Here is a 24,135-nt window from a genome sequence, read left to right as displayed (position 1 = left end):
AGGAGACCTGGGTTTGATCCCTGGGTGGGGAAGATCCCCTGGAGAGGAGAATGACAGCCCACTCCAGTATTCTTGCCTAGGAAATCCTATGGACAGTGAAGCCTGGTGGGCTACAGTCCATGGGATCACAGAGTCAGACAAGACTGAACGACTAACACTTTAACTTTTTTGACTTCGGACTGTATTCGGAAAGAATGCCCTAAAAGATATTTCAAGGGAGAGTGTATGGTGATAACACATGGATTATAAACTGAGAAAGGAGAAATGCATAAATAATACATTCTTAAATTAGAAATAATTGCATTGATCATGGAAATCAATCTGGATATCCTGATACAATTTATAAAACAGGCACTGACCCCTGTTTTTTATTTTTTTATTTTAAAAATAAAAAGCAGATAATACATTTCTGCCTTTTCACAGATGCAACACCATGAAAAAGCACCAGAAGGTAACCTCACTAAATAGATGGAATTTGTTCTCCTGATCTTTGCTGATGTTCCTCATCTTCAGGGGTTTTTATTTGAACTGTTCTTACTCATCTATATAATTATCTTGATGGGCAATGGCATCATATTTCTGATAACAAAACTAGACCCTGGTCTCCAGACCTCCGCGAATTTTTTCCTTGGCAATTTTTCCCTTTTGGAAATCTGCTATGTGCCTGTTACGCTCCCCAGAATGCTCACGAGTCTTTGGACACAAAGAAGAACAATTTCTTACAAAGAAGAACAATTTCTTTAGTTGCTTGTGCCACACACATGTGCTTCATTCTTATACTTGGGGCCACCGAGTGCGTCCTTCTGGCCGTGATGGCCTATGATCGCTATGCGGCCATTTGTAGCCCTTTGCATTATCCTCTAGTCATGAACTGCTGCTACTGCTGCTAAGTCGCTTCAGTCGTGTCTGACTCTGTGCGACCCCATAGATGGCAGCCCACCAGGCTCCCCCGACCCTGGGATTCTCCAGGCAAGAACACTGGAGTGGATTGCCATTTCCTTCTCCAATGCAGGAAAGTGAAAAGTGAAAGGGAAGTCGCTCAGTCGTGTCCGACTCTTCGCTACCCCATGGACTGCAGCCCACCAGGCTTCTCCGTCCATGGGGTTTTCCAGGCAAGAGTGCTGGAGTGGGATGCCATTGCCTTCTCAGAGTCATGAACTACAGGGTGTGTATCCAGCTAGTGGCTGGCTCCTGAATCGGTGGAATCCCAATCCAAATAGGCCAGACAGGCCAGATTTTCTCTCTGCCCTTTTGTGATTCTAACCTCATCAACCACTTCTTCTGTGACATCCCTCCCATACTCAAGCTGGCCTGTGGGGACACTTTTCTGAATGAAATGTTGGTCTTCACGGTTTCTGCACTGTTTGTTTTGGTTCCATTTCTGTTGATACTTGTCTCTTATGGCAAAATCATCTCCACAGTCCTTAAATTGCCATCAGCTACAAGTCGCGGCAAAGCCTTTTCCACCTGCTCCTCTCATCTTACAGTTGTGGCGTTGTTCTTCGGATCAGGCCTTGTCACATATTTAAGACCCAGGACCCAAGGCTCAGCAGGAACTGACAAAGTGCTTTCTCTCTTCTACCTGATTGTGACGCCTGTGTTTAACCCCATGATATACAGTCTAAGGAACAAGGATGTCATGATGGCACTGAGACAATGGCCATGCAAATACCTTAATTCATTGAAAAACTGACTTGTATTTCAGAAGTTGATTTCTTATATATTTGTTATAAATTTTCAATATTTATCTTAAACTCAATTTATCTGTCTATAAAGTGGTAATTATTACCAAAATAAAAATTACTTGTAACACTGAGAAACCTTTCTGTCTCCAGTTATACAGTTGTGTATGGGTCAACAAATAGCAAATCATTCACTTGGGAATTCTATAATCTTAGTGTGAAATGTTCTCTTGTAGTAAGAACTTTAGACAAGAATTGCTATAATAGGCCTAGTTGTAATACAGACTGTTATATCACTTATTTGAAAGCATATTATTCAGTTCCATAGAGTTGTCACAGAAATTTTTAAAACTAAGTTAATAATGGGCATTAATTAAAATGTTATGTATAGTTTGGCCAGCAATTATTCTACAGAGAAATAATTTCTTAGAGTGAAAAGTGCCTCTCATTGGGAATGTAGTTTAATAGATGATGTTGTACAATGATATTAGTAATTATTAGGCATTATTTATGTGTATATAAGATTAAATAATAATATGATTTGTTGATTTGATAAAAGATATTATTGAAATCTTTACATATAATAAGATGAGCTTGGAAAAAGTGATGGGAATATTCACAAGTCATGGTTTTTTTTAATATATTTTCCTAGAGATGATAGTGAGGATAGGAAAGTTAGGGGAAAAGGGAAAGGATTTAAATTTTTGTAAAAGTAAGTATCTGCTATAAAAGCACAAATATTGTACACCTTAAACCTTACATACATACACATATTAGAAACAGTCAATACAAAAATAATTATCATTAATTACGGAAGTCACAGGGTAAATCATTCTATTTTCCCCTTTGTTTTATTAAAATTGTGCAGTTTATTACAATAAGCTTGTGCTATTCAGGTAATCAAAATAACAATTTGTATTCATTCTGGACAAGGAAAATCACAATTATTACTTGTGTGTGCTATTTCTGTAGTTTTATAATTTTCAAAATTCCATATATATGTATAATAATCCTTCCTATAGACAGGCAACAGATCATTGCAGAAATATGACCTGTAACCAGTACTCAAAGTTAAAAAATATGATGAAGCTTGAACTGTTGCTTTTAAAGTTTATTCCCATAAAAATATATGTCAGTTTTGTCACATTTCTATGGAGCTGGCTATTTCCAGATGGATAGGGAGGTGCAATACCACTTTCCCCTTGGGAGAAAGCAACCAGATGACATGTGACCAATTCTGATAATAAAGTGAAGAAGGAAAAACCAACTCTTAGAACCAAGTAAACAATAAGTCACCAAGATTCTCAGATAATATAGCCATCACAATCTACTAAAATCTAATGGGAATGATTGAATACAGGGGAGATTAAGAGAAAGAGAACTATACTAACAGCAACAACAAAATTCCAAGAAAATTTCTAGGCAGAAGTTGGATAAATCCTGAAACTATCATATGTTGAAAAGATTGAGACAGAAATTAAGAAATCCTCTCTTTTTGCTCTCCCTCCTGCCCGATTAAAAAAAAAAAAAAACTTTTTTAGAGAAGAAATAACTAGTGGGCGGTGGGCAACATTTAAAAATATTGATAGATCAAACAGATGTGACTTGATCTCTCTCCTTTTATAGAGAAGAGCAAATAAGAGTGATGTCTTGGAGCATTATGACTTTTTTGGGTAGATACTAAAGTTCCACAAGCTAAAAATGTCAGTGGACAGCTTCAGAAAGTATTTTCTCTTTGGCTTGGCAACTAACAAACCATATCTAAACTAGTTACCACATTCAGTGGTAATAGCTTGCCAAAAATCTGTATCTGTATCACTTGTTTTTAAAACACAATGAATGTGTGCAAATACTACCACTGCTTTGTAAATTATGCTGCTGCTGCTAAGTCGCTTCAGTGGTGTCCGACTCTGTGGGACCTCATAGATGGCAGCCCACCAAGCTCCCCGTACCTGGGATTCTCCAGGCAAGAACACTGGAGTGGGTTGCCATTTCCTTCTCCAATTATAAATTATCTTTATTATAAATATCTTTATTAGCAAGATAGTCTTTTGTTACTACTTTGCATTGTACTATTTCCAGAGCAAGTCACTTTTAATTCTGAGAAACTAAGCACACACAATTTTATTATTTAGAAACATGGAAACAGATATTCATTTACATAGGTATACATGCTTGTCTGTGTGTGTACTTTAGGAGAATATTGCTCTTGTGGACTGAAGTCAACTGAAAACAAAGGATGGGAAGGTCAATAATACGTGCAAAATCTTTCCAAGATTAATAGCCTGATTTGGAGAAAGTGAAAAGTGAATATGTCTTCATTGTGCACCTGGATTGTATTAATAGCTATGGATTCTTTGGTGGAAAAGAATTTCAGGGAATAATGGTAGACATCTTCTCTTTCTTTCCTTCTTTTAAAGATATCTGCGTATTTATATTTATATAGGTATCATACGTAAAATTGTTTCTTGGAATAGTGTTTTGCTATGTGTCGATAGCAAAAGTGTTTTGCTTTATATGGATAAACTATTTCTTTAGCTGTGACATGAAAGCATATAAGTTTATTTCACTATCATATAATTAGTATAGAGAACATATATAGAAATAGACTAGTAGAATTGGAAGATAAAGAGAAGGTGAACATATGGTCTAAGGGAAGAATTGGAAAAAAATAAATTATGAAGCAAACTTTTAGAGAGATAATGTTGAAGTTTCAAAAAGGAAGATGATTGAGCTTTGCCATAATAAGCTTTACACACAAAAGATATACATATTTATATATGTACATTTATATTTTGTGTTTAAAGCATTTAGATAGATGATAGATACATAGAGTTTGTGTTTGTGCATGCAGTAACACAGATGCGAACTTTTCTAGGTGGATTCATTGAAGTAATTATATTTAGAATGATTAAGGTTATCATATATGGCCTTCCCCAGTGGCTCAGCAGTAAAGAATCTGCCTGAAGTGCAGGAGCTGCAGGAGACGTGGGTTTGATCCCTTGATTGGGAAGATACCTTGGAGAAGGGCATGGCAACACATTCCAGTATTCTTGCCAGGAGAATCCCATGGATAGAGGAGCCTGGCTGGCTACAGTCCATAGCGTGGCATAATCAGACACAACTGAAGTGACTTAGCATGCACACACAAGGTTGTCACATATTTATATTTTTGTTGCTATGCAGTTGTTCAGTTGTGTTCGACTTTTTGTGACCCTATGGACTGCAGCATGGACTTCCCTGTCCTTCATCATCTCCCGGAGGTTGTTCAAACTCATGTCCATAGAACTGGTGATGCCATCCAACCATCCTGTCCTCTGTCGTCCCCTTCTCCTCCCATCTTCAATCTTTCCCAGCATCAGGGTCTTTTCTAATGAGTCGGCTCTTTGCATCAGGTGGCCAAAGTATTGGAGCTTTAGCTTCAGCATCAGTCCCTCCAATGAATATTCAGGACTGATTTTCTGTCGGATGGACTGGCTTGATATTCTTGCAGTCCAAGCTACTCTCAAGAGTCTTCTCCAACACCACAGTTTAAAAGCATCAATTCTTCGGCTCTCAGCCTTCCTTATAAAGTGTATCTTTTAGGGTCATTATTCTGTGACAGCCGGAGAAGGCAATGGCACCCCACTCTAGTTACTCTTGCCTGGAAAATCCCATGGATGGAGGAGCCTGGTAGGCTGCAGTCCATGGGGTCTCTAAGCAACTTTACTTTCACTTTTCACTTTCATGCATTGGAGAAGGAAATGGCAAGCCACTCCAGTATTCTTGCCTGGAGAGTCCCAGGGACGGGGGAGCCTGTTGGGCTGCCGTCTATGGGGTTGCACAGAGTCAGACACAACTGAAGCGACTTAGCAGTAGCAGCAGCATTCTGTGACAGCCAACATACTTGACAAAACAGAGAATCAATTAGTAACTGCTTCATATATTGGATTTCCATACTGAAAGTATGTGTAAACATTAACAAACCACTGAATATCTTAAATAAAAAGGGAAAGAGCCTTGAGATAATCTCTGTCCCTTTCTTTCAAGTGAGGTCTCATTTAGAATTGTAAGTAAAATCAAATGACTAACAAAAAACTACTATTTTTCACTGAGATAAAGAATGATAGATGACAATGAAAAACATATTAGGAAAAATAGTTAATTGAATTAAAGAATGTTTCTAGAATCTTGAAAATCAAGTGATGAGAATCAAGAAAGGAAAAGAGATAGAAGAATATGTGTTCTATGGAAATTCAGTGCAAAATTAAATGTTCCATGTCAGCAAATAGTGGCAGGTGCTGTAAGCCAAGGATAAGAGCAAGCATTTATTCATGCATGCGTATCATGAGACATCAAGACAGAATGAACTCTGTCTGAAGGTTTAAGAAGGCAGGGAAGTATGAACGTTGTTTTAAGAGAATTTATATTAATAATATTGTTAAAATAATTTCAATATTTAAATGAGTAGCCTTCATTCTATGGAAAACTAGATGTTGGCAAATGCTTCCTTCTCCAAGATTTTTAAAATTTCCAAAAAGACTCCTTGAATCCAAGATATTGTGTTCATTGCTTTGACATACTTAATCATAGTAGGCATTATTGCTGTTTTATAGACAGAGAAATTGACACAAAAGAACAGTTGAGATACTTGAGAATGCACAGATTATAATAAATTCAAAACAAAAGTCAGTTATCTTGATTATAGGACTGATACTGTTTCATTTCAATTTGCTTAGCTAAGAGTTAAGGGAAAGAATTACTATTGTTGTTCAGTCTCAAAGTCATGTCCAACTGTTTGCGACCCCATGGACTGTAGTATGCCAGGCTCCTCTGTCCTCCACTGTCTCCCAGAGTTTGCTCAAGTTCATGCCCATTGAATCCATGATGCTATCTAATTATCTCATCCTCTGCCACTTCCTTTTCCTTTTTGCCTTCAATCTTTCTCAGCATCAGGGTCTTTTCCAATGAGTTGATTCTTTGCATCAGGTGGCCAGTATTGGAGCTTCAAATTTAGCATCAGTCCTTCCAATGAATATTCACGGTTGATTTCCTTTAGGACTGACTGGTTTGACCTCCTTGCATCCAAGAGACTTCTTTAGCATCACAGTTTGAAAGGGAAAGAATAGCACTCCCATAACCATTATATCTTCACTTTCTCTATCACCATCAGTAATGTATTTAATTTTTGACATAAAAAAATAGATGAAGTAGGTTAAGATATTTACACTCACGTGTGCCATGTGTGTGTACTCAGTCACTCAGTCATGTCTGACTCCTGCTAACCCATGGACTATATAGCCCACCAGGCTCCTCTGTCCATGGAATTTTTCATGCAAGAATATTGCAGGGAGTTGCCATTTACTTCTCCAGGGGATCTTCCCAACCCAGGAATTGAACCTGCATCTCCTTCATTGGCAGGCAAATTCTATACCAATGCACCTCCTAGGAATCCCCACAAGCCCTAGAAAAATAAAAATCCAAATTTATAAATCAAATGTTTTAATTAAACTGTTAACTCTTTTAAAGAGAAATTAACCTGAAGGAACAAAATCTACAAAAGAAATTAAACCTATAAAGTGACATTATCATTAGATAAATAAATGATGTTGTCTACAAGTATTAGTAATAATTTTTAGTTATAGAGACTGAGTATCCCTTGAGTTACGCATTTGAAAGAGAGAAGCAGGTATATAGTGAAGTGTTGATTCTTTTTTCTTTCCTGTTAGGATATTTATGATGGATTAATTATTGATTTTATCTGTCAGTTCAGTTAAGTCGCTCAGTCGTGTCCGACTCTTTGCAACCCCATGAATAGCAGCACATCAGGCCTCCCTGTCCATCACCAACTCCTGGAGCCTACACAAACCCATGTCCATCGAGTCGGTGATGCCATCCAACCATCTCATCCTCTTTCGTCCCTTTCTCCTCCTGCCCTCAATATTTCCCAGCATCAGGGTCTTTTCCAGTGAGTCACTTCTTCACATCAGGTGGCCAAAGTATTGGAGTTCCAGCTTCAACATCAGTCCTTTCAATGAATACCCAGGACTGATCTCCTTTAGGATAGACTGATTAGATCTCCTTGCAGTCAAAGGGACTCTCAAGAGTCTGCTTCAACACCACAGTCCAAAAGCAGATTTTATCTGTACCCTCTGGTTAATTTCATATACATTACTGAAAGATCAACTGGTAAGGATTAGTTATATTCATACTAATTTAAATACAGCTTATAGGCAGGCAGTGTTAGGCATTTTTAAAGGATATATTACTATTTGTGATATTAAGTAATTGTGTGTGAATCTTTGCTTTTAAAGTGAAAGTCACTCAGTCATGTTGGATTCTTTGCAACCCCATAGACTATAGGGTCCATGGAATTCTCCAGGCCAGAATACTGGAATGGGTTGCCTTTCCCTTCATCAGGGGATATTCCCAACGCAGGAATTGAACCCAAGTCTCCTGCATTGCCGGCAGATTCTTTATCAGTTGAGCCATAACGGAAGCCCAAGAATACTGGAGTGGGTAGCCTATCCCTTCTCTAGGATCTTCCTGATCCTGGAATCGAATTGGGGTCTCCTGCATTGCAGGTGGATTCTTTAATGACTGAGCTATCGGGGAAGCTCTTAATTTTCATCTAAATTACTAATCTATTCCTTGATATTAAGTGTAAAAAAAGAATCCATACATAGATTTTTTTTTTTCATTGCAACTTTGTTAATTCAAGTAAGCTCTAGCAAAGATTCTAAGTAGGAAATGCATTTTGGAAATCGGTATGAAGCACAGTAATGAGAGCAGTATGACATTGCTGTGTCAGATGTTTGATATTCAGTTTTTATAACTCTTGGAAGAAGCGGGAAGAAAAGATCCAGGTATTCAGCTCCCTCTGGTTACACATGGAATAATTTTCTTAATTTACACTGAGAAAGTGGATGTAATGAAAGGTTTTTATTCTATTTTAAAATTATTATTCACAAACATATGACTTATAATTTAGGCTTGGATTCATTCCTCATCACATATCTAATAAAAATTCTCCCATGAGAAATGAGTCACAAATACAAATGGTGGTACCAGCATATTTGTAAATAATTTACCAGTTATCAAGGCAAAGTATTTTTTTTTTCTACACATTTTAAGCAAAATTCTAGCGATTTGCTTATCTGAAAGTGTTAGAGTTGGGTAAAATTTAAATGGCTATGAAAAATTGGATTTGTTTTAAAGAATAAAACACAATTAATTAATTTTCTTATTTAAAATGTAGTCAAACTGACTTCAGGCAGAAAACCTCAAAATACGTAATAATTGTAAATGACAGTATAATAATTGGGAATAATTACACTATCAGTAAACATGGGAAGAATGAAATTAAATCATATTTCTGTGAGCCCTCTGAGACAAACATTAAAAAGTGACCTTTCACATCTTCAGTGTTTTCTTAAGTAATAATTTTTTCAAAGCTGCAATCACATCCTTAGTCCTAAGACTGTATATCAAGGGGTTAAACACTGGTGTCACAGCAGTGTAGGAAACACAGCATTTTGTCGGTTCCTGCGGAATGATTTGATTTGGGGCGTAAATCGGCAATAGTCACGGAGCCAAAGAATAAAAGCACAAGGGTGAGATGGGAAGAGCAGGTGGAGAAGGCTTTGGACCGGCCTGTGGCTGAGTGCAGCTTTCAGACGGCAGAAATGATTTTGACATTAGAGCCCAGTATCAGGAGGAAAGGAATCATGGCAAACAGCGCAGCAACCGCATAGACACAAATTTATTAAGCGCAGTGTCCCCACAGGCCAGGGTGATCAACGGGAATATCACAGAAGAAGCCGTCGATCTGCTGTGAAACACAGAAGGGCAATGAGGACACCCGGCATGTCTGTGCTGTGGGAACTGGAATTCCCGCACCCAGGCGCCAGCAGCCGACTGCAGGCCCGTCCTGTGGGTCGTGAACAGAGGGCGGCGCAGAGGCTGCACGTGGACGCACAGGACACGGGCCTCGCCCCCAGGAGGAGCGCCCCCGGAGCAAGGAAGAAGCGCGTCTGATGGTGCAGCTCAGCGAAGAAACGCTTCTGTCCTGAGTCCAAAGGGTCACTAGAATCCTAGGGAGAGTGACAGATACGTAACAGATTTCCAGTGACGAGAAATTTGCAAGGAAAAAATACAGGGGCGTCTGGAGCACAGGGTCTACCCTCGTGATTATTATGATAAGACTATTTCCTGTTAAGATGAATATGTAGATGAGAAAGAAAGTTCCAAATAGAAGTCCTTGGACGTTTGGAAGATCCGAAAATCCCAGGAGAACAAATGCCATGACTGAAGAGAAATTGCTTTATGCTGTTTGATCTCCTGGAAGCATCTGCAATACACACACACACACACACACACACACACACACACATATAAAATCAATGTAAAATCCTCTATCTCTCTGAGTTGCAGTTTGCCAAGTGATAAAATATGTGCACTGCACTTTCAAAACTCACTAATTTGAGTCCTAGAAAAGCATCTAAATTTGATATTAAGCCATAGTTTAAAGAAGTTCATTCTTTCACGAAAAATAATCCATCAGAAAAGAGTAATATCAGGAATTAGGTCTGCTGATACATGGCTGTATTTTCCCTTTACTGATAGTGAAATAATTGATGCTGCATTTTGTTATTCAGCTGTGTGAGGCGAATATATAGCAAGAAATCTGACAATTTTATTTAGAATGACCTTTCCATCAATTCTTTCTCATGTTATTTCTTTTAAATTAATTGCATTTATTTATATTTTGATTTAAGCTATCCAAATATTTTTGAGTCATCATGCAACTATAATTAAAAAATAAGCCAGAAAAAGTGATTTGGGGGATGATCTTTGTGATTTTTTTGTTATAATATTTGGTATAGTCAGTTTATTTCAATTGAAAGAGTCAAAAAGAACTCAGCCAAAAAAGGTTTTTATCAAATCTCAAACACTGATTTTGCATTTGAGTGATAATTCCTGCAATCGGCAGCCATGCTTTCAATAAATTTCAACATAAAAATGTTATATAAATTGACTAAGATCAAAGTAAATAAAAGGCATTTTTAAGACTGAATTTTAAGCATGTACAACTCAAAAATCCAAGTTACTTTTACGGCAACCGATAATTTCAGGGGAACATAGAATGTATCATTTATATATACTTCTCCTTCCTGGGAACTAACATATATAAATAACCCAATGAGTATTTGATTTACGAATGGATAACAATAGCCAATAGAAATTAGATTACTATATCCTCCACTAAGGATTGGTATGGGATGCACTATTCTCATTATTGTGTTTTGTGTTCACCTCTCTCTCTCTGCACATTGAAGTCTTGTCTTAATTCTTCTCCAATATTGTAATAATATCCTTCTTCCATATTTTTATTAATTAATTTGGGGAAAACAAATCAGAGAAAAGTAAAAATAACAATTGAAAAACAAATTGGAAATTAGCAGTCTATAACTGAGTACTAATTTGCTTGACTAAGATTTGAGACAAGTTCTTAATAAGATGCAATGATAAGTAATTTTTGAAACTTCCACACGTATTGTGAATATTAAATAGAAATTGCATGATAAAACCTTTTCAAATGTAGAGAAGTTATTAAGCAATTTCTATCCAATTTCTAATTCCCTCCTTAAATATTATAGTAGCATAAAATCTTTCCTTCATATAAAAATACTGAGGATTTTCTCCATGAATTTGAAATGTTTTCCAGGTGGTGTCAGGGATACCATTCATGCATGGCTTTATTATAATACTGAAAAATATTATGTATTCATCTATGACAGTGAAAGATGTATATACTGATCGCACGTTGTGTTGGACTCATATTATTTCTGTTTTAATAATCTAAAACACTGAAAATGGAGTTACAAAGAAAAAGTGTACAAACCAAACAGTTGGTGACTACAAATTCCATTCTAAGTCCACTATTTATTTCAGACTTTAACAGTTTCTATTTGTGTTAAATGATTTTATGTTTACTTTCCAAAACAATTTAATTGAAATTACAGTGTTCTGCAACACAGAGGGTTTCCCACATGGCACTAGTGGTAAACAATCCACCTGCCAGTGCAGGAGATGCAAGAGTTGCAGGTTCGATCCCTGGGTCTGGAAGATTGCCTGCAGGAGGAGATAGCAACCTTCTCCAGCATTTTGCCTGGAAAATTCCATGGACAAAGGAGCCTGATGGGCTACAGTCTAGGAGACTGCAAAGATTCAGACACAATTGAGCACGCATTCACACATGCAATACAGAGATGGTGGTATTATCCACCACATCTACTATAAGGCTCTCCACATTTTATTTTCTCAAATGATACTTAAGCAATAAAACGATTATGAGCTGGATTAAATTCAAGCAACATAAACAAAGAAAATAAAGAAGAGGACAAGAGAAAGAGAGGGGAAGAGAGGAGGAAAGAGGAAAAAAAGAGGGAAGAAGGGAGGGAAGGAGAGAGGGAGGGAAGGAAAGAAGGGAGAGAGAGAGATATGGAAATTCAACCTATGAATTATTCTCAGTATTTTCATAACAAAATATTCACCTTAGTGAATCCCTGGTGGCTCAGAGATAAAGAATCCACCTGTAATGCAGGAGACATGGGTCCAATCTCTGGGTCAGGAAGATCCCCTGGAGAAAGAAATGGCAACCTGCTCCAATATTCTTGCCTGCGAATTCTCTTGGATGGAGGAGCCTGGTGGGCTGCAGTCCATGGGGATCGCAAGAGTCAGACAGGGCAGTGACTAAACCACCACCAGTGTTTTCAATCTCCGCCTAATACTGGAGATGAGATTAGTATTGTGGTTTGATTGTATACTTATATCCCTTCACTGTAGATAGAGAAAGGCAGTGTCACGTCACTACTCTAAAATTAATTCTACTCAAACTTTTCTTTTGCAGAAGTCCTTCCAAGTGAACAGTAAACAAGCTTGATTCTTTTAATTGAGGCTTTTTGTTTGTTTGTTTTTCCTTTAGGTTGGCTTCTTTTCTTAGGGACACAGGCCAATTTCTCTTTTACTTAGCTAATGACCTCAGGGCTCTAACTCCCTCTGGATGAGGACAAAGACAGTTATATTTGTAGTCTGATTTTGTAGTATTTGTTTAATCAGAAAAGTATAACATCAATGATTTTTCTTTTAATGCCCTAAAATGTTAGATTCCTTTTCAAGAGGACTTTACTTTTGGCTCAGATGGTAAAGAGTCTGCCTGCCTGCAGTGCAGGAGACCTGGGTTTGATCCCTGGGTCAGGTAGATGCCCTTGAGAAGGGAATGGCTACCGACTACTCCAATATTCTTGTCAGAAAATTCCATGGACAGAGGAGCCTGGCGGGCTACAGTCCATGAGAACAAAGAGTTGGACACAACTGAGCAACTAATACTTTTTAAAGTAGTGTTTCTTCAGAAATAATACTGTATTTCATTGATTGTAGTATGCAAGCACTTTTAAAACATTTAAAAATAAGCCAATTACTGCCTTCTTCAGTAAGTTTTCCTACATTTAGAATTTTCTTCAAAACTGCCTCAAGTATTTTAATAACTTGTTACATCAAAACTAACAATACATTTCAAAATTCTTTTAGTCATTTATCTCACTAATTTTCTAACAGAAAGAATAATGAAGATGTTGCCTGAAATATAGTCTAACTTGTCAAATTTAATATATTATCTTAATAGCCTGTAAATATTCAGGTTTATAAACTTTGATATTTAAGATGTGATTAACAAAGAGAATCAATCTAAAATGTAAAGAACACTTTTGATGTAAGAGTTCACGCTTACCTTCCTGGATTGGAATGAAGTTATTTCCTTCTTTGACATGGAGTATTTTAAATGTTGTTTTATTGACATTCAACTTTAAATAATTTGAATGTTAGGTGTTGCAAATGTCTTTCTAAATCATTTTTTCCCTCCAAAGCAAATAGTGCTCTTTAAGTAGAAATAGATTTCTTTCAGCCTTGGGAATTAGTTCTCTCCCGTATCAATGTGCTCTTGCCTGGAGAATCCCAGTTAGCAGCAGTTTCTCATTAAATTTAACAATTGGATATTTTAAAATTAATATATATTAACAGACACAGACATAGATTGCTTCTGCTGCTGCTAAGTCACTTCAGTTGTGTCCGACTCTGTGCGACCCCATAGATGGCAGCCCACCAGGCTCCCACACCCCTGGGATTCTCCAGGCAAGAACACTGGAGTGGGTACAGACATAGACTAGATATCTAGATACAGATACAGATACAGATACAGATACAGGTATAAATATCCTGTGGCTTCCCAGGTGGCGCTAGTGGTAAAGAATCCGTCTGCCAATATGGAAGACCTAAAAGATGCAGGTTCAATCCCTGGGTTGGAAAGATCCCCTGATAGTTTGTGAGTTTTGAGGAATCAGTCCATTTCATCTTATTGGCAATTTTATAGATACAGAGTTAGTAAAAGCATCTTTATTAATCCTTTAATAATATCTATAGATTTCAATGTGCCAACTCTCATTCTTTGTGTTTAATACATGTGATATGTCTTTTTTCATTGTCTATTTTTTAAAAGTAATATCTACTTTATAAAATTTACGAAGTATCTGCTTTTTACTTGATTGCCTTTCTGTATTTTTTTTTTTTTTTTAGTTTTGGTGATTTCTACTCTTTTTGTTTTTTCTTCCTTCTGTTTGATTGGATTTATTTCATTATGGCTTTTAGAATTTATTGTGGTGAAAATTTAATTTATTGACTTAATATGTTATTTTAATGTTCTAAATGTTCAGTACTATAACATTTTGGTTAAGTACTGCTTTGGCTGCATCTCAGAGATTGTGATATGTGATATTTATACTAAGTAAAAATGTAGATCAGTAAGAGGAAGACCTCCAGATACTTGAAAAGTTACATAACATATAGCTCTTCAATAGTGATAGCTTTCAATCCATGGACAAAATATTTCTAAAATGTATTGTGCTAACTCTCTTTCTATTATTCTTTATACAAGTCTGTTTATTCCTGCTTACATGTGTGCATGCTTAGTCATCTCTGCGACACTTTGGACTGTAGCCCACCGGGCTCCTGCTTCCAGCTTGTACACCTGAAAAGGAATAAGTGTATGTTCCCCTTCCCCTCACTCCCCTTTCTGTAGTCTAGGAGACAGTGAGGTCTACCTGGTTAGTGTGAATGTGGAGATGGAAAATTCATGTTGAACATGACCTAATTCTCCCAAGTCTTCTAGATTTCTTACTTTTGAATTTTTAATGACAAAGACAATTCTCTTCAAGACATTATTCATTTAAATCTTTTTTAGAACATCTTTATTTTTATTTTATAGCATCAGTAATATATAATCATAAGTTTCTGATTTTACAATACTTCCATTTATTAATAATCACAAAATACAGGAAAAGAGGTAGAAAATTTTAAGGAATACTATGGACAGATATGATTTTGGTTGTCGTATGAAACTCCTCCAGTGGCAGACAGAAAGGTTTAGTTTAATTAAGAAATGACATGGGGAATAAGCTGATCCCAAGGGTAAAGAATATTTTATATTTAAAGAGCACTATTTTTTATGACAAGGAATAGATTATAGACTGTGGTTAGCATCTGTTCCAAATAAATGTAAATTGCCTAATTGCCAAAACAAAAAAGGTCTCACTTTTTTTCTATCTTTTAACTTTATCTATAAAGGTAAGCATGCATTTAGCTTCAATTCAAACAGATAAGCATGAATCATTTTTTCCAAAGCAAATTTAGCTTTACAAATATCTATGTACATTTAGCATCAGCAAAAAAGGCATTCGTTTCAGAAGAATTAAAAATAGATCCTTTCCTCTTGCTGCTGCTGCTGCTAAGTCGCATCAGTCGTGTCCGACTCTGTGCAACCCTAGAGAAAGCAGCCCACCAGGCTCCCCCGTCCCTGGGATTCTCCAGGCAAGAACACTGGAGTGGGTTGCCATTTCCTTCTCCAACGCATGCAAGTGAAAAGTGAAAGTGAAGTCGCTCAGTTGTGTCCGACTCTTCATGACCCCAGGGACTGCAGTCTACCAGGCTCCTCCATCCATGGGATTTTCTAGGCAAGAGTACTGGAGTGGGGTGCCATTGCCTTCTTACTGTTAATTAATTTAGAAAACCCTGATTCAGATAATCTTTTTAATTTTCTGATTCTCATCATTATATTATCAAATGAGAAATTACAGAGTACTTTGTAATACGCATGTGTGCGCTCAGTCGCTTCAGTCTTCTGACTCTCTGGGAACCTATGCACTGTAGCCCACCAGGCTCCTCTGTCCATGGCATTCTCCAGGCAAGAGTACTGGAGTGGGTTGCCATGCCCTCCTCCAGGAGATCTTTCTGCCCCAGATCGAACCCACGTCTCTCATCTCTTACATTCCAGGCAGATTCTTTACCACTGAGCCATAGGAAATGTCTTGTGATATATTTGGCCAATATATCAAAGATTACAACCTCATTATCATTATCATCAGTCATCTTAAGTATTAAGATTTATTAAGTGATTACTACATAGTAAGCATATATTTAAGTAGTTTGCATGTAGTATTAAATCAGGATATATCACAAAAACATTTTAAAAATTATTTAACTAAGTTGTACGATAGTAAAAGGAATTATTAAAATGTGTTCTCATCCAATACCAAGGGAATAATTTGTTTGTTAAAATTAAATTCTATGTCAAATGAATGAGAAAATATTAAAGTAATATTGGCATGTTTTCCTTTTTATCCTAAAAGAAGCAGGCTTCTGAACTGCATTCACCAATTTTAGGTTTTCATTTCCTATTTCAAATTGATTTCATAAACTTTCTCTAAACAGTATTAAATGCATTATGATATAGCTGATTTACATATCATAATCTCTACCTCAAATAAAATTGTCATTTCAGTGGAAATACTGGAACAATAAACATGGATTATTTGAGCAAAAACACAAGTGGCTCTATTTAGATGAATTATATAGTGATTTTCTCTTTGAGTTGTATAAAGAGAAGCATTGACAGTTTTCAGAAGTCAGAGAAACCAACAAATATGTCACAAGATTTGAGGAAATCTTTGAACCTGAGATTGAGTTTAGAATATAAATACAGTTTGTACAGAATTTGAATAATTGTAATATTTCTTACTTTAGAAATGGTTTTATACAGACAATTCTATTTACTATTCATAAAAAATTTTCATTTCACAAATAAAAAGTTGAGACAAAAATATTTTAATAAATGTGGAGCGCTCCATTCTTGATATTAAGTTTTGCTTTCTTACTTTTTCTGGCTTTTCTTTGACATCTTAGTTTCAGTATGCTTTTCAAATGTACTATCCTACCCGAACAGCAAGGAATAATTTATAAAGGGGATTAAAAAATGATAGAAAACTTTACAAACATAAACAGCAGATACAATAATAAGAATAAAGCAGAAGGCAGTTTCTGTGGGAAATGGGGTGGCTCAACAAATGTAGGTGCATGCTGCTTGCTAAAAAGATTGATGATTCATTCAACAAGCAGTTTTAATCAGTATCCAAGTACTAGACTCTACATTGATTTAAGTATGTGAATAAAATTTGGTAAAGGTGTTGGGACAGGGTATTGAAAAAGGAGGCATGATTGCATAGACTCATACATAATGCATCTGTCAGCCACTAGCTTCTGACCATTTAAAAGACTCATTCATAGCAGTTTTGCATTTCTAACAATCACATTTTTATTGACAGAATTGTATAATAATGGAAAAGTTTGAATACCTTTAGTACTGTAATGTGTAGTTTAAGATATTGTAGATGGTACATATATAAATATTATATGGCTTCCCTGATGGCTCGGATGATTAAGAATCTGCCTGCCATGCAGAAGACCTGGGTTTGACCCCTGGGTAGGGAAAATCCTCTGGAGAAGGGAATGGCAGCACACCCCAGTATTCTTGCTCTTGTATGGACTATTGGTTCTACCCCATGTTTGTCTACATTTTTGCAGCAGAAATCTTGACTTTTGTCCTCACTTAATATCCTTAGAATATGTAATTAGTTGTGTATCTTATTTTCAGTGACTTGTTTTCTATTGACTTTCAAATAAGTTAACACATAATATGAAAATACATGTATAACATGCTGAAAAAAATGAAGCAATTTACTACTTCTGCAAGAATGAGTAAAAAGAGTATAATTTCTAAATATACAGACATGCTGCTGCTGCGGCTGCTAAGTTGCTTCAGTCGTGTCTGACTCTGAGCGACCCCATAGACGGCAGCCCACCAGGCTCCCCAGGCCCTGGGATTCTCCAGGCAAGAACACTGGAGTGGGTTGCCATTTCCTTCTCCAAATATACACACATGCATGCCCCACAAAAAGTATGCTTGATCTCTAACAGGAAAGAGAGGAAGGAGAGATTTACATTTTCAGTGGGAATCCATGTTTATACTTTGGAAATGAAGTGAAGTGAAACTCTCAGTTGCTTCTGGCTCTTTGTGACCCCATGGACTATACAGTCCATGGAATTCTCCAGGTCATAATACTGGAATGGGTAGCCTTTCCCTTCTCCAGGGGATCTTCCCAACCTAGGGATCAAACCTAGGTCCCCCACATTGTGGGTGGATTTTTTACCAGCTGAGCCACAAGGGAAGCCCAAGAATACTGGAGTGGGTAGCCTATACCTTCTCCAGCGAATCTTTCCAACCCAGGGATCAAACAGGGGTCTCCTGCATTGCAGGCAGATTTTTTACCAGCTGAGTTATCAGGGAAGCCTGAAATAACCTCCGCCCAAACAGGGACTTGAACCCTGGACCCTCAGACTAGAAGTCTGAAGCTCTACTGACTGAGCTATCCGGGCTCTTATACCTTGGGGGAAATTCCAAAGAAGCAATCAAATTGATTCATCTTTAATGTATTCTAGAAGTTAATGAATCACATTTAGTGGAAGAAATGTACTATGCGTTGCCTAAAAAGATCTACAGAAAAAATGAAAGAAGCTAGTAATATAGTTAATGCAAAAAAGGTGGGAAATCTCAACCTATCACATTCACATGCATGATTAACACAAACACATGCAAAAAAGGAAGAATGAAAAAGTTGAATGGGATCATCAGTAAAACAACAATTGTTGAGGATGTGGGTAATTTAGGAAGACCTCACAGATGAGTTGTGGGTGGTGTCTCTTTCATGCAGTAAGTGAGTTAGAGGTGAACATTCTAGCCAGAACTGCTTTTGTGAACATAAACCTGGATGTACTTGCCTCTTTCATCTTGAGTGTTCCTGGACCAAAAGAACAGCTTAAAATTCCTTTTCTCTCAACTGAGAAATCTGAATAGAACTTATCACTACTGATTTATGGACTTTACACGGAAATATACATGTTTGAAAACTAGTAACATCCCATAATATTATATAGTCAGCTCATCAATTTTATTTATAAGAAAAAAATGAAATATGTAGAATGTTAATGCCAAACAAGACTTTGGAAATACCACAGGAAAACCAACACTTTGAAAATTAACTATATTCATCCCTAAAACTATCTTAGGTCACTTACAACATATTTCACCATACAATCGAATTAACTTTCAATTGACAATAATTAAACACAGAATTGAGAGGTGAAGAGAAAAACATAGGCTATAAGAGCAAAATCACTAATGTAAATGAATCTAACTCAAATTTTTGCGTTTTTGAGCATTCAGATGAAGAAGTGAAGTGAAGTTGCTCAGTCGTGTTCGACTCTTTGCGACCCCATGGACTGTAGCCCACCAGGCTCCTCTGTCCATAGAATTCTCCAGGCAAGAGTACTGGAGTGGGTTGCCATTTCTTCCTTCAGGGGATATTCCCGACCCAGGGATTGAACCCAGGTCTCCCGCATTTCAGTCAGACACTTTACCATCTGAGCCACCAGGGAAGCCCAAATTATAATCACATATCTTCAGAAAAAGTGATAATTCATGGCAGAAAATAAAGATTAAATGGATAACTTTTCTTACAAATTGATTTCATAATGATGAAAAATGTAATTCACAACCTGTTAGACACCTAGCAATTATAGGTTTGTTTTCTAATGGAATTGGAAAAAATGAATGGTGTAACATCTTTTATATATATAAGGAAACAAAAGCCAAAGAAAGTGAAATAACAGTACTTTTGATTGAATCATTCCCACAGATGAAATATGAAGAGATGGAAGCAGAAGACAACATATCCACAGTTATACAATTTGTACTCCTGGGGTTTTCTGACCTTCCAAACCTCCAAGGGTTACTGTTTGGGGTGTTCGCCATCATGTACATCATTATCTTAACTGGATATAGTCTCATAATAATACTGCTGCTGCTGCCAAGTCGCTTCAGTCATGTCCGACTCTGCGACCCCATGGACTGCAGCCTACCAGGCTTCTCCGTCCATGGGATTCTCCAGGCAAGAACACTGGAGTGGGTTGCCATTTCCTTCTCCAATGCATGAAAGTGGAAAGTGAAAGTGAAGTCACTCAGTCGTGTCTGACTATTAGCGACCCCATTGACTGCAGCCTACCAGGCTCCTCCATCCATGGGATTTTCTGGGCAACAGTACTGGAGTGGGGTGCCATTGTCTTCTCCCATAATAATACTAACTATGCTTAACCCAGCTCTGCAGAAACCCATGTATTTCTTCCTGGCAAACTTTTCCTCCTTGGAAATCTGTTACGTGTCTCCCTAGGATTTTGGTGAACCTTTGGACTCAGGACAGAAGAATATTTGTCCTGGACTGTGCCACCCAAATGTGCTTCTTCCTTATCCTTGGAGCCACTGAGTGCTTCCTCCTGGCAGTAATGGCCTATGACCGCTGTGTGGCTGTCTGTGACCCTCTGCATTATCCCCTGGTCATGACCCCAAAGATGTGCCTCCAGCTGGCTGTGGGCTCCTGGGTCAGTGGAATCCCAGTGCAGATAGGGCAAATGTGCCAGGTCTTCTCTCTGCATTTCTGTCATTCGAACGAGATTAACCACTTCTTCTGTGACATTCCCCCCATTCTGAAGCTGGCCTGTGGAGACACTTTTGCACATGAGCTGTCGGTCTATGCAGTAGCTCTGTTGTTTGCTGCCATCCCTTTTTGTTGAACCTTGCCTCCTATAGCCAAATCATTTCCACTATTCTGAGGTTGCCAACAGCCAGAGGACAGGCTAAGGCCTTCTCCACGTGTTCTTCTCGTCTGTTGGTTGTGGTGTTATTCTTCAGATCTGCTGCCATTACCTACTCAAGACCAAAATCCAGTCATTCTGCAGGAACTGACAGACTCCTCTCTCTGTTCTACACCATAGTGACTCCGATGTTCAATCCCATGATATACAGCCTTCGGAACAAGGATGTGATTACAGCGCTGAGAAAATTATTACTGATGAGTTTAATTATAATTATAAATGTTTTAGTTGTTTTCTAAACAGGTAACAGAGAAACATTTTCAGCTTCTGTCTTCCCTCTTTAAGGAGTTAGCCACTTCTATTCTCAGATGCACTTATGAATACTTTAGAAAACTAATCCACAATTTACTGGCTTGGATAAATACCAGATAAGTGAGTCGTCAATCCTCCATGTCTAAGGAATAATCCTGCCTCATGAGTTACATAGTAATTTACACATTAAAAAAGCAAAAACAAAATTGAATCCAGTAAGTTTTTTGGCTTAAATATACTAGAAAATATGTTTATTTATCTAAATAATTATCTCTATCTCCGCACTTGCATTTGTTGGCATTCTTTGATTCTATAGCACAGAAAATGACTATAAGCAGTTGAAAATTGAATGTTTGAAGGAGGGATTGAATGAGTGAATGGGTAAATGAATATTGCTAGTGCCAACATCAGACTGCTAGCAAAAAAATCTAGATTTTTCAGAGAACCAATAATATTGGGAGCATATTTGCTTATCCACTATAAACTCACATGAAATTACTGCAATCATAAAATCAAAAGAATAGCAGTCATAGACTTTGTTCTCTTCCTAAGTGCATGATAAAAACAGTACCTTCCTACTCATCTTAACTGGTTTATTTTGCACATATTTGCATGTTCTACTTAGCAAATTTGATCCAAAATAATTTGCTTTGCATTATTTCATCCTTTACATAACTGCATTCTAACAGCTAAGTCTGTCAATTTGAATTTTTAAAAGAAAATATATATGGATATAAAAGTGAAGAAAAGTTTTAGAAGTTATTTTCAGAATTACCCACAGTCCATACAATTGCATTACATTAGTGTGTCTGGACTAACCTCCCATGTCTTTATCCCCTCCTTTAGTGTTGAAAACTTTAAATCATTGACTAATATAATCAAGGAAAGTGAACATATCTCACTAGGATTATGAATGCCCATCTTCCCAATTCCATCCTCAAATCAGCAACATTAAGAGATGATTTGTTGTAGCTGTCCCTGAGAACTTCTGCTATAGTTCTTTTGACAATTATTCCATTCTCTAGTTTTAGTTTCAATTATAACCTAACTGTCTTTATCCTGGGATGTACTATCATATGGTGTATCAGAGAATAATTTATGGAAGTTAATGGTTCAATCAAATGAAGACCACATAAGCCAGTCATGCTATTTCATTGGGAGATTGTGATAGATATTCTCTCCAGGTGAAATGAACTAGAATCCCTGGAAACAAGTGCACTACATTAGTTGACAAAATGGACTTTATAGATATGATTAATACCATAAATCATTGAAATGGGGAGATTATTCAGGTAGAACCAATCTGATCACATAAGCCTTAAAAAAAAGAGAAAGAAAAGCAATATTCAAAAAATGGGTTATCACAAATGGAACAGAGAAAAGGAGGGCTCATTTTGTCAGTGCTGGCTCCAAAGTCTGTTGGGACAAAGAGCAAGGACTGTCCTGATCTCTATAAAGTGAACATGGCATTTGACCAGTTGCCAGCAAGGAATCAGTCCTCTGTTCAACAACCTCAAGGAAGAAAATTCTGCCAATAATTTAATTGAACAAGAAAGATGGAATACTCACTAGAGCAAAAAAAAAAAAAAAAATGTGGCCCTCCCAACAGTTTTGACCTATCATCTACAGACCTCCAAGATAATAAACTAAAACTGCAAGAGACAGCTAATACACAGAAGATAATGATGTCTTTCAAAGAAAATAATATGAGATGGTGTAGACTTGCTCAGGATATACAAATTCAAAACTTCAATCTCATAACCAATTTAACTGTACTATAAGAAGAGACTTCCCTGGTGGCTCAGATGGTAAAGTGTCTGCCTACAATGAGGAAGACCCGGGTTCAATGCTAGGGTCAGGAAGATCTCCTGGAGAAGGAAGTGGTAACCCACTCCAGTATTCTTGCCTGGAAAATCCCATGGACAGAGAAGCCTGGTAGGCTACAGTCCATGGGGTCGCAAAGAGTCAGACACAACTGAGCGACTTCACTTTTCTATGAGGATTTGAAATATTCAATTTCTCAGCCTCCTTTCCATCTGAGTATGAAACAATGACTCAATTTTGGCTAATAACATGAAGATAGATGTCAACAAGTGTTCAGTCTTTTGTTTCCACTACTTTCATCCTTTGTGTTAGTCCCTCAGTCATGCCCAACTCTTTGTGACCCCATGGACTGCAGTCCCCTAGGCTCCTCTGTCCATGGGATTTTCCAGGCAAGGATACTGGAATGGGTTGCCATTTCCTTCTCCATCTTTCATCCTTGGAAGGGTGCAGAAGTCATATCTAAGAATGGGAAAGCAGGAGAGCATAAGGAACCTGACACTCCAATGCCTATTTTTAAAGTATAAGACTAATCAGACCACCCCACCAGAAGTGCTCTGTGAAGCAAACAAATGTGTTTTATTTCACAGGCGTAAATACAATTCTAAAGAAGAGTATATCTGCATACATATTAATGTTTCAAAATGTTTGGTGGTAGTAGATAGTACCTCTTTTTTGTCTGTTCATCTGGTGAAAAGCTGTATTGTGACAGGAAATGTTTCTCAGGAATGTAGATTTTGGTGTTTTTTATTTTTATTTTTTTAATTGGAAGATAATTGCTTTATAATGTTGTATTGGTTTCTGCCACACAACAAGGTGGATCAACCCTAAGGGCACATATGTCCCCTCTCTCTTGAACCTCCCTCCCATTCTCCACCCCATCCCACCTCTCTAGGTTGTCATAGAGTACTGGGCTGAGCTGTGTTATGCAGCAACTTCCCATTAGATCTGCTTTGCACACGGTAATGTAAATGATTCAGTGCTACTCTCTCAATTTTCCCCACCCTCTCCTTCCCCTGCTGTGTTCACAAGTCTGTTCTCCATGTCTGCCTCTCTAATCCTGCCCTGCAAATAGATTCATCAGTACTATTTTTCTAGATTCCATTTTATTTGCATTAATATACAATATTTGTTTTTCTCTTTCTGACTTCCTTCACTCTATATAGCACTTCACTCTAGATTCATCCACCTAATTAGAACTGATACAAATGCATTACTTTCTATGACTGAGCAATATTCAATTATA

The 24,135-nt window shown here is 37.3% G+C and overlaps 1 non-coding gene and 3 pseudogenes across 1 annotated transcript; 2 read left to right on the top strand and 2 right to left on the bottom strand.

Annotated features, from left to right (window-relative positions):
- Nucleotides 1-417: 417 nt before the first annotated feature.
- LOC102285819 (olfactory receptor 10AG1-like) lies at nt 418-1,693 on the top strand (annotated as a pseudogene).
- A 7,381-nt stretch (nt 1,694-9,074) lies between these two features.
- LOC102286103 (olfactory receptor 10AG1-like) lies at nt 9,075-9,966 on the bottom strand (annotated as a pseudogene).
- Nucleotides 9,967-18,412: 8,446 nt separating this feature from the next.
- TRNAR-UCU (transfer RNA arginine (anticodon UCU)) lies at nt 18,413-18,485 on the bottom strand. Its single transcript has one exon. It is a non-coding gene; the product is annotated as a tRNA-Arg (tRNA).
- A 1,319-nt stretch (nt 18,486-19,804) lies between these two features.
- Nucleotides 19,805-21,055, top strand: LOC102286382 (olfactory receptor 10AG1-like; annotated as a pseudogene).
- The last annotated feature ends 3,080 nt before the right edge of the window (nt 21,056-24,135 follow it).

The sequence above is a fragment of the Bos mutus genome, chromosome 16, assembly GCF_027580195.1.
Source record: "Bos mutus isolate GX-2022 chromosome 16, NWIPB_WYAK_1.1, whole genome shotgun sequence".
NCBI classification, from domain to species: Eukaryota; Metazoa; Chordata; class Mammalia; order Artiodactyla; family Bovidae; genus Bos; species Bos mutus.
The sequence above is the reverse complement of the archived record's forward strand: the minus strand, read 5'-3'. Positions and strand labels throughout refer to the sequence as shown.